Source organism: Grampus griseus, assembly GCF_964374135.1.
Source record: "Grampus griseus genome assembly, chromosome: 16".
NCBI lineage: Eukaryota > Metazoa > Chordata > Mammalia > Artiodactyla > Delphinidae > Grampus > Grampus griseus.
Genome location: NC_139010.1, coordinates 75,336,308 through 75,346,402, shown reverse-complemented (window position 1 = coordinate 75,346,402; position 10,095 = coordinate 75,336,308). Strand labels below are relative to the sequence as shown.

The 10,095-nt window shown below is 40.7% G+C and overlaps 1 protein-coding gene across 3 annotated transcripts in view; it reads right to left on the bottom strand.

Moving 5' to 3' along the window:
• Positions 1 to 1,614: 1,614 nt before the first annotated feature.
• Positions 1,615 to 10,095, bottom strand: part of SEC23IP (SEC23 interacting protein) — a 46,946-nt gene continuing 38,465 nt past the window's right edge. For all 3 annotated transcript variants that reach the window (XM_082673351.1, XM_082673352.1, XM_082673353.1), the window contains one exon: positions 1,615 to 3,097. The gene's annotated coding sequence lies outside the window, so the exon portion shown is untranslated. The remainder of the gene's footprint in view (positions 3,098 to 10,095) is intronic.

Below are 10,095 nucleotides of genomic sequence, written 5' to 3'. Positions count from 1 at the left end.
AACACTTTGCCGAGAGGTTAGAGGAAAACAATCTTGCACGGGACCCACAGCTAAGAAGAGGTAGAGAGCTTGGACACAAAGGCAGGTGGGCACCAGAGCTCTTCAACATGCTGTCAAGTTTTTGGTAAGCTCACTTTAGGGGTGAAATAACAGGACAAGACTGACAACCTGTTGCAAGTCTTATACAAATATCAAGGAGACAAGTCAAGTGACAGTCCATCCAGCGCTTTGCAGGGAGACAGACAACAGCAGGAATGCCGTGTCAGCACCTCAGCTGTAAAGAAATGAATTCTATCAACTCACCTTAGAGGACCCGCCCTGGGGAACTAACTCATACTGACTGGTAATGATTGCTACAATGAGACCCATTAACTTGGAGGAAAACCAGAACATTCAGTGTCTGCAGCTCAATTCACCCTGTTCCCAGATGGCAAAATCTACATGGGAAACAAGTCACCACCAGAACGTTGCTCGGTAAACACTAAGGCTCAGCACTAAGGTATGACACCTCAAGTCATAAAAACCTGAAACAACGGTAATAGACCAAGATCAACCACTCTGGAATTTCCGGGACAGTCCTGATCTCCAGCACGCTATTTATAGTATTGTGAGTTGCTATTCTGCATATATGATCCTCCCTGACAGAGTAGTGGTATCTATGCTCTAATGTCCTCATTTTCAAGGGTCTACGTAAAGCACACCTTTCCAATAACATACTTATGTCAAAAATCAATATAATCTGTTAAGTCCTTCTACTATAATCACACTCTGGTTTTGAGGAAAATCCTTATCTGGTGGATTCATGAACCACACAGGCCCATCAGACTTGGAAACGAGTTTCCTCTCGTTATGGCCACATTACCAAACCAGGCCCAGGCTGACCTCATTGGTTTTACGACGACTCCTTGACCTTCAGTTTCAGACACTGATGCTTTTTAACTCTAGTCCCAAACTCTGCACAGAAAACAATTTCAGAATAACCAGCGACTTGACTTTCCTCATCTGAGGAAGATGAGGGCATTAATCCAGGTTAGGGCTGGGTAGGAGGGTCCCAGGTGGCGATGAGCTACTGGGAAAAAGGAGGTCAAGCTTTACTCAGCGGCTATGCTCTCATCTATAGTTTATATACTGAAATTTGAAAAGGGTTCAGCTACTTTTTAAACGTTTGCAAACCACTGACCTGAATGGCCATTCTAAGGTCTATAAGTATTTAATTCTATTTCTGATTTTTAAAATTGTTTTATTCAACAAATATTTGGAAAGTGCCTTACTTTGTGACAAGTCTGTGGTAGGCATGGTGTTCACAACAGTGAACAGTACGCTAATAAACACAGACTCTGCCCTCAGACCTATGACTGTTTTGGCTTTGGTTTTGGTTGTTTTTTTTAAGATATTGAAGAGTGATATAAACGCTGTCCACAGCAGAGTTACCTTCTAAAATTCTATTTTATATTTTCCCAGGTGTTAAAATCACAAGATTCCTAAAACTGAGCTGGTACACGTTTCTACTATGGACACTGGTTCAAGTGTTTCTTCCCCTCTGCCCAATATTCAGAAGATACAGGCTGAATAATACAGACAAAACCAGTTGTAAGTTGAAAAATCAAACTGGATTTTATTAAAATATACATAAATAACCCTTATTTTTCTTTATTTCATCAGTTTGGGGAAGTTAAGAGGAAATTGGGAGGTAATAGCACTGGTGTAGAGAAATGAAGGCCAAAAGGGAGTCAGTGAAACTGTATTCCAGCCCAGATCTGCCACCCAGCAGCCTGAGAAAGGCATTTAGTGTCGTCGGCTGCATAATGAGGTGATTGGAATATATGCTGTCTGGGGTCACCTGCAGCTCAAAAACTCTACTGTCCTAATTCTGTCCTAATTATTAGGAGCAAATGCTACAGCTATGTATTAACTACAGAGCAGGTGTTCACAATGAAAAGTAAATGACCACTGAACTCACAGGAGTACTTTTAAGGAAGACAAGAAGAATACAGACGTTCTCTGCTTTAAAAAAATGCATTGATGTTACTGTTTTATTCACACTAACTAGAATATATACACAAAAAATGTGTATCATATGTGGCTTTCAAAAAATTCTATGTTCCATGAGAACTATGTAAACAGTGTAAAATGTTCCTACTGCATAACAAAAGAAAACCAGCATTTCCACGTAGTATTAGGAAAATATCTAGATAATTTGAAGTTACAGTAAAACGAAGTAAAATATCACAGAACAGTCTTTTCATGAAATAGTTATAGTCTAAAGCCAATACAGTTCATACTTTCAAATACTTTGGTAGAAGTGAAATGAATACAAAGCAAAAAAACCAAAATCCAAAAAAATTCTACTGTGGTTCTCATATTGATTGGAACTTTAGCAATGAGGCGACTGCACAGCTACCTTAGATGACAAATGGAAAAACTTCTCATTTGCTCCCCACTGCTGGTGGTAATGATACTGGGAGAGCACTTCACAAGTCTTCTGTGAAGTGCGGAGCATCTCACTTCCTTCCACAGCTCTGCTCTCAGCAACAGCCTGGAAGGCTTCTTAAAGACAGCAGTTCAGCTTGGAATAGAAGTGATCTTGGTTACTTCCGCTAACAGATATAAATGACCCCGCATAAAAGCAGCTCAGAACTATAATTCACATTTAAAGTAGAACATAAATTTTTAAAAAACTGTATTATTATAGTTTCTCAAGAAGTCCACAGAACATACTACATTAATTAAAAAAAATGCAAGTTCAATAGCCCACTGCCAATAGTTTTTTAAGAAACAGAAACAACCGTCTGCATGCTACAAATATTTCTTCGTTGATATCACATATTACTTTGACAACTGTACAACTAAACTGATCTGAGGAGTTTTTAACTGCATCATTTTAATAATTTCTTTTTCTCATCTATACAGCCCAAATGTGGTACTGATTTATTTCACTATCTTTTTGTTCTGTATGTTTTCTTTCAAATGAAGCCCTACATCTGAGAATTACAGCAGAGTAAGTGTCGGTGAATCACATTTCTGTCATCCATCACAGGAGCAGACTGGGGATGTCCTCTGAGGATTTTCTCAGCAATGTAATTTATACTGCAACTTTCTGTAAAGACAAGAATGTCTTTAAAAGAAGAAAAAGAATCCTTGGTCAGCTTTACAAACTTATAGTAGTAACACAATAATGCACTGTCGTTCCTTTCTGAAGTAAAAGAACAAACACACTGTCAAGTGCCAAACAAACACTGCAAACTGCCTCTGAAGAAGAGCCTGCGAGCACAAGTCCTCAGACAGGCCTTCTGGAGGGATGAAAGGGCATCAGGGAGTGTTTGGTGAGATAAACTAGCCTGATAACCTTCATAACAAAATGAGTATAGAAAATAAAATACAAAATAGGAAGTGAATTATCTGTTGGGTTAATCTGAGGCTTTTTAAAGAACAATCCTAAAAAGGGCTAAAGGGCAGAAAAAAATTCTTCAGCAAAATTGTCTATGCTTGAATGAACCAAGTATAGAAGGACTGTTAATATTTTAAATTAATTATTTTATAGTACCAGGATAACATTGGGAACTAACTTCTTGCCTAAATTTCACAACCACGTATAAGAAGTAAAACAATTACAGTGAACAAATCATGTGTGAAATAAAAGGTTCTTAATTTTTCATATCAGATGTATCATAGTCCCAGGCAGGAATACTACTGTTTGGAGTTTGTTTTGCTTTGTTTTGTGCAGAGAGAATGTCAGGGGAACGTAAATCATTTCAAAATTCATTTGGAATAATAGCCAAGAACATAGTATACCAAGAACTTGCACTGCCAGATATTAAAAACTTTCACTGATTCTAAGACAGCATCAATTGTAAGATGCAATATTATTTTATGTACCATGCAAAGAAAAGATGTCCAGGGTATGGAATCTAAAAGGAGACAGAGACCCTCACAAAAAGTGGGGATACCAAATGGCAACAGCCTCAATGAGGGGTTAAAAAAATAATAGTAACAACGCTTCCTCCAGAAGAGAAGGCAAAGAAGCCTGCATACCACTTCCTTGACAACAGGAAGAGGGGGAAATAATTCCTTGATATTTGCACTGGTACCTCCACCCCAACCTGCCTACAAATTCTGTGCTCTGAGTTCACACTACCAGCAAAGGCCAAGAAAACCTCAAGCAGAGATATTAGCTTCAACAGACTCAGACTGATAGTGCCCCCAAGTGACTAGCAGAAGAAAACTCAAACCCTCTCAGGGAGAACTCAACTTCCATTAAGGCAACAGCTGATTTTTAAGATGCACTCCATATTTAAAGATGCTAAAATGTGGAAAATACATAATATGAAATCAGATACATCACTTATTTCTCTGGTAGGCAGATAAATAACTCAATAGAAGAGATGTCAGAAAGCCAAGAAAACAAATATTGGGCATATGATTAAAAAAAGGTCAAACAATAATAGCACATGATAAAAACATCAAGCCAACGACAAAAGGGTACACTGTTCAATATATGGCACAGACAAAAAAGATTAACTATTTAAGAAAAAAGTTCAATCCCTCTCTATACCATATCCTTCTAACCTATAAAGTTAGATGAAAAAACAAAACCATATAAGAACTAAAAGAGAATAAATATAATTATCTAAATAATAATTAATCTTAAAAGACTGGCCTACATATTTTTAAAACATGCTCCCCACCCCACCCCTCAAAAACCCAAAGCATAAAAATAAAAGGCAAATGTCAAACTGGAAAAAAAATTTGCAATGACCAAAGGTTAATACCCTTAACTGTCATAATTATAAATCAACCAGAAACAGAAATACCCCACCCCACACCGCCAGAAAAACATACAAAGGTCAAAAACTGGCAACTGGGGCTTCCCTGGTGGCGCAGTGCTTGAGAATCCGCCTGCCGATGCAGGGGACATGGGTTCGTGCCCCGGTCCGGGAGGATCCCACATGCCACGGAGCGGCTGGGCCCGTGAGCCGTGGCCGCTGAGCCTGTGCGTCCGGAGCCTGTGCTCCGCATTGGGAGAGGCCACAACAGTGAGAGGCCCGCGTACAGAAAAAAAAAAAAAAAAAAACTGGCAACTGACAAAAGAAGAAATGGCCAATTAAATACATTAAACATGCTCAATTTCACTAGTAATAGAAATGCAAAATAAAACAATGATATAATAATTTCTAGCTATCAAATTAGCAAAACTTTTAAAAAAACCAGTAATACCCAGTGTGGGCAAAAGGGTGCAGCACTTACACGGACGGCCGCTATGAAACTTCAGCAACCTTCCTGAAATGCAACTTTACAACAAATACAGATCAAAAGCCTTTTAAAAATGTGACTATCCTTAGATCTAACAACGCTACGTCTAGGAATTTATGCCAAGCAAACAGTCAGAGATGTGCAGAAAGTATGTACAACTACATGTCAGAATTATTTATAACAGTGAAAAGTTGGAAAATCACCTAAATGTGCAACAGTGGTAGATAAATTAAGGATTTTAATAAATAGAACTATAAAATGAAATATAATGCAACTATTAAATATCCATGTATCTCTGAAGCACTGTTCATACTAGTAAAAGATTAGATAACCTATATGCCCATCGGTAAGGGACAGTTAAACAAATTACGGTGTAACAGTCAATGGAATACTACACAATCCCTGAAAAGATAAGGCGGCTCGTTTGTTCTGATATATATTCTTTCTGCCTGAGATGATCTTCCTGCCCCAGATATCCACCTGGCTCACTTGCTCAAATGACATTCTATCAGTGAGAATGTCCCTTGCCATTTTATACAACAGTAACTTGTTCCCATCCCAAATGCACTCCCTCTCGCCCTTTTCCTGCTGCTCTATTTTTAACCATCCGGCACACTGCCATTGTTTATTTACAGTCTGTCCTCCCCCAGAGGAAAGAAGATCCTTGAGGGCAGAGACTGTTTGGTCCACTGCTGTGAACCCCGGGGCCTAGACACTAGTACCTGGCACTTAGTAGGTAAGGTGCTCAGCGAATGATGCATAGATGATGGGTGGATGGATGGATGGGTGGATGGATATGGGAAAATCTCAAAGATACAAACATAAGAAGCGTGTCTTATTTTGCTAGTATTTGTCTTTTAAAAAGGAAAAAATCATGTATGTGTTAGCAGATGTCTGGAAGGATACACAAAACTTGGAACGCTGGCTGCCTCCGGGTAGGGACACTGGGGAAGAAGTGTAAAAGGGAGGGCCCTCTCTTCTGTCATTTCTAAAAGGTGAACCAGGGACCTGGTGTTCCAGTGGGTAAGACTGGTGTTCCAATGGGTAAGACTCCACGCTCCCAATGCAGGGGGCACAGGTTCGATCCCTGGTGGGGGAACTAGATCCTGCCTGCATGCCGCAACTAAGAGTCCGCATGCTGCAACTAAGACTCAGCACAGCCTAAATAAATATATATATTTTTTAAAAAAAGGAAGAGTCTCTTCCTAAAAAATAAATAAATAAAAGCTGAACCAACTGTATGTATAACCCACTCAGAAAAACAAATAAAAATGGTAAATATACACACACCCATGTTGTAGGCTGAGGTGGAAAAACTATACAATATACTCGCAAGTGGAAAAAAACAGGCTACAAAATAGCGAATAATATGAAATACACCGATGAGGTGGATGGACCTAGAGATTGTCATACAGAGTGAAGTAAGTCAGAAAGAGAAAAACAAATACTGTATGCTAACACATAGATATGGAATCCAAAAAAAGAAAAATGGTTCTGAAGAACCTAGGGGCAGGACAGGAATAGAGAATGGACTTGAAGACACAGGGAGGGGGAAGGGTAAGCTGGGACGAAGTGAGAGAGTGGCATGGATATATATACACTACCAAACGTAAAATAGATAGCTAGTGGGAAGCAGCCGCATAGCACAGGGAGATCAGCTCAGGGCTTTGTGACCACCTAGAGGGGTGGGAGGGAGATGCAAGAGGGAGAAGATATGGGGATATATGTACATGTATAGCTGATTCACGTTGTTATAAAGCACAAACTAACACAACATTGTAAAGCAATACTCCAATAAAGATGTTAAAAAAATATATGAAATACACCAAGACTTAGAAAAAGCTTAGAAGGATTAACTTCTAACACTTTTAGTTAGCAAGATTATAGGTGATTTCTGCTGCTTCTTTTCTACATTTTTCTTTAGTTTCTGTATGAGGCACTATCGCTTTATAATTTTTTAATGGTTTTTGAAGCACACAGAGCACTTGTTTAGCAGAGGGTCGCAGCACCCAGATCCCAGGGCACAGTGACTCCCTCCCAGCGCTGCCTCAGTGATCCTCACTTTGCATCTCCCATCCCAACCTCTGGGTCACCCACTGGGAAACTCCTCACTCCTGTGATTCTCCGACCTCATCCTGCACTGACCTCTCGCTTTTTTCAGTCTCTATCACCTCCCTTAGCTTCCTTGTCTTTCTCCTCCTGTCTTGGTCACCCGGCAAAACCCTAATCCTAGTAAACCCAATTATCTCTTACTGTGCACCTCAACCAAGTAGCAGCACATGGCCAGAGAAAAGTCAGGCGATTGTGCTAACTGTACTCACTTCAAATTTATGACCAAAATACCGAATGGGCACTCAAGCGTGCAATACAATCCTACCACACTTTGCTGGTAAATTCCCTTTCCCCACACTCTGAGGTGAGTGTTCTTCTGCTTCCCTCTCTCCTCACGTCTCCCACAGCCCCTGACCGTGACCTTACTCTCACACACTTAGGACAGGAGGCCAGAGAACCCCGGTCTACCCACCACCACCGTTACCCACTACCCATACTGTGCCCTCACTCTCGGCCTTCCTCCAGTCCCATGGAAGAGGCAGCCCTGCTCTTTTTCTAAGACAAAACCCTTCGATCTGCCCTGGCCCTATCCCCCATTGACTTTTCAAGTATTTCCTCCAATAATATCCCCTTTAGTTCTTGCATTCTCAACTTCTCCCTCAATACTGGATCACTGTCGTTAGCAAACGAACGCACCTTAATATCATAAAATGTCCCTGTCTTATTTCTGTTAACCTTCACAGCGAAACTCGTTCCTCTGATCCCTTACCTCCCCTCAGCCCACTGAGCCTCTGCTGTATTAAAACAGCTTTGCTCAAGGTCACCAATGATGTCCTATGTCCTCTTCAAGCCAGTGGCCCATTCTTGGTCCTCCTCTTACTTGACCTCTCAGTGGCATTTCACATGTCTGACTGCTCTCTCCTTGAAACAATCTCTCAGCTTCCCTGAGACCACGAGCCCCTGGATTTTCTTTCACTTCACAGACTTCTCTCTTCTCCACTGACACACTCCTAAGTGACCTCATCCAGTTTCTGGTTTCAGGTGGCAAGTATGTGCTGATGATTCTAAGGTTATTATTATCTTCAGACTAACATCATCCACTACCAACTCTCCATCCCCACAACCCCCGAAACCCTGCTCCCCCAACAAGCCTTCCCAGGAAAAGGTACCAGCAACCACTCATTTGTTCGCATCAAAATCCTAAGGGCCATCCTTAACTCTTCTTTCCCGCACTCCCCACACTGAACTCATCTGTAAGTCCTGGACATCGCTACCCCTGCACTAGACCTGAGTTCAATCATCTTTCACCATCCCTATCACTACAACCCTAGTCGGAGTCACCACCAGCCTCTTACCTGTTGTCCCTCCATCCCTGCCCAGCAGTCCACCCTCCACCCAGCACCCAAAGCAATCTTTCTAAAGTATAAATCAAATTATGTCACTCCTCTTCTTAAAAACACCTGGTGTTTCCATTACTCTTAGAATAAAATGTAAACGTCCTACCAGATCCCTCGTAGTCAGGCCCACCTACCTCTCTCCTCTTCTCCCCTCTGGCTACACGGGTCTGCTCTCTGTCCCTCAAACACAACACATCGGCTCCCATCTCATGGCCCTGGCAACTGCTCTTCTTTCTGCCTGGATTTTTCTCCCCGTATCTCCAGGTGTCCACCTCCTTCTCATCATTCAAATTTCAACTCACATATCATCAGCTTGGCAAGGCCTTTCCTGGAAGCACCCCCAGTCACTCTCAACCTCTTCCTATTTTGTCTTTTCCACAGAACCTATCAATAGCTGACATTTACTTTTGAATTAGAGTACAGGCTTACTGTAATCTCCTCCCAGCAGAAGGCAACTTCCTTAAAGGTGAGAATGCAACCTCATTTACCACTTATCCCCAGGATGAAAACTGGCGTCTGGCACATAGTCAGTGCTGAATAAATATCTGTCAACAAACTGAATGACTATTTCATAATTGAAAATCTGGACTGAGGTAACTCTTGACATTACATTTAGTTTATTTTAATATTATAATATCAGAAATGCTGAGAACTGATAAAACTGTATCAAAAGCCTGATTACAAAATGGCCTTTTATACCTCTTACCTACTCTGTTAAGGGTTTCTAATACACATTAGGAAATGACCTAAATATCCATGAACAGGAAGCTGGCTAAATATGATGGGGCATAGCCATACAATGGATTCCTATGTAGCCATTAAAGAGAATGAAAAAGATCTACACAAGTTACTATGCAAGGCTGATCAACAACATCAAGCTGCAGAACAATACAGTCAATGAGATCCCTTTGTTCTGACATGAACACATATTTGATTGGACATGCACAGGAAAATTTCTCTAAGGAAATCCTACTAAAAGTGGTTACCTCTCCAAAATAAGAAGGTGAAGACTGAACTTATCATTTATGATTAAAAAACCAAAAAGTGCCAGGAACTACTTTTGATTTCAGCAATCTAGAGCTCACCACTTTGCATTTCACTCTATCAAAGGCTATAAAAGTTCTTTTTAAAAAACACATTACCTGTTTTTTAAAATGATGTATAATCTAGTGAGGAAAAACTGGCGTCAGCTGTCTCAGGAGAACAGTCAGGTTACAGAGTGTGGCCAACTTGCAGGTTGGTTTATGCATTATAGGTTTAACCCCCTTCTCTATTCCTTCCCTTGATAATGACTGGGAATGCTTAAAATAAAACCTTTACAATCTTTCAAGCAGTTTGGGGTTGAGGGGGGACATGGGACATGTGACACAGGCTTAGTCAACAGGTGTGAGTAAAT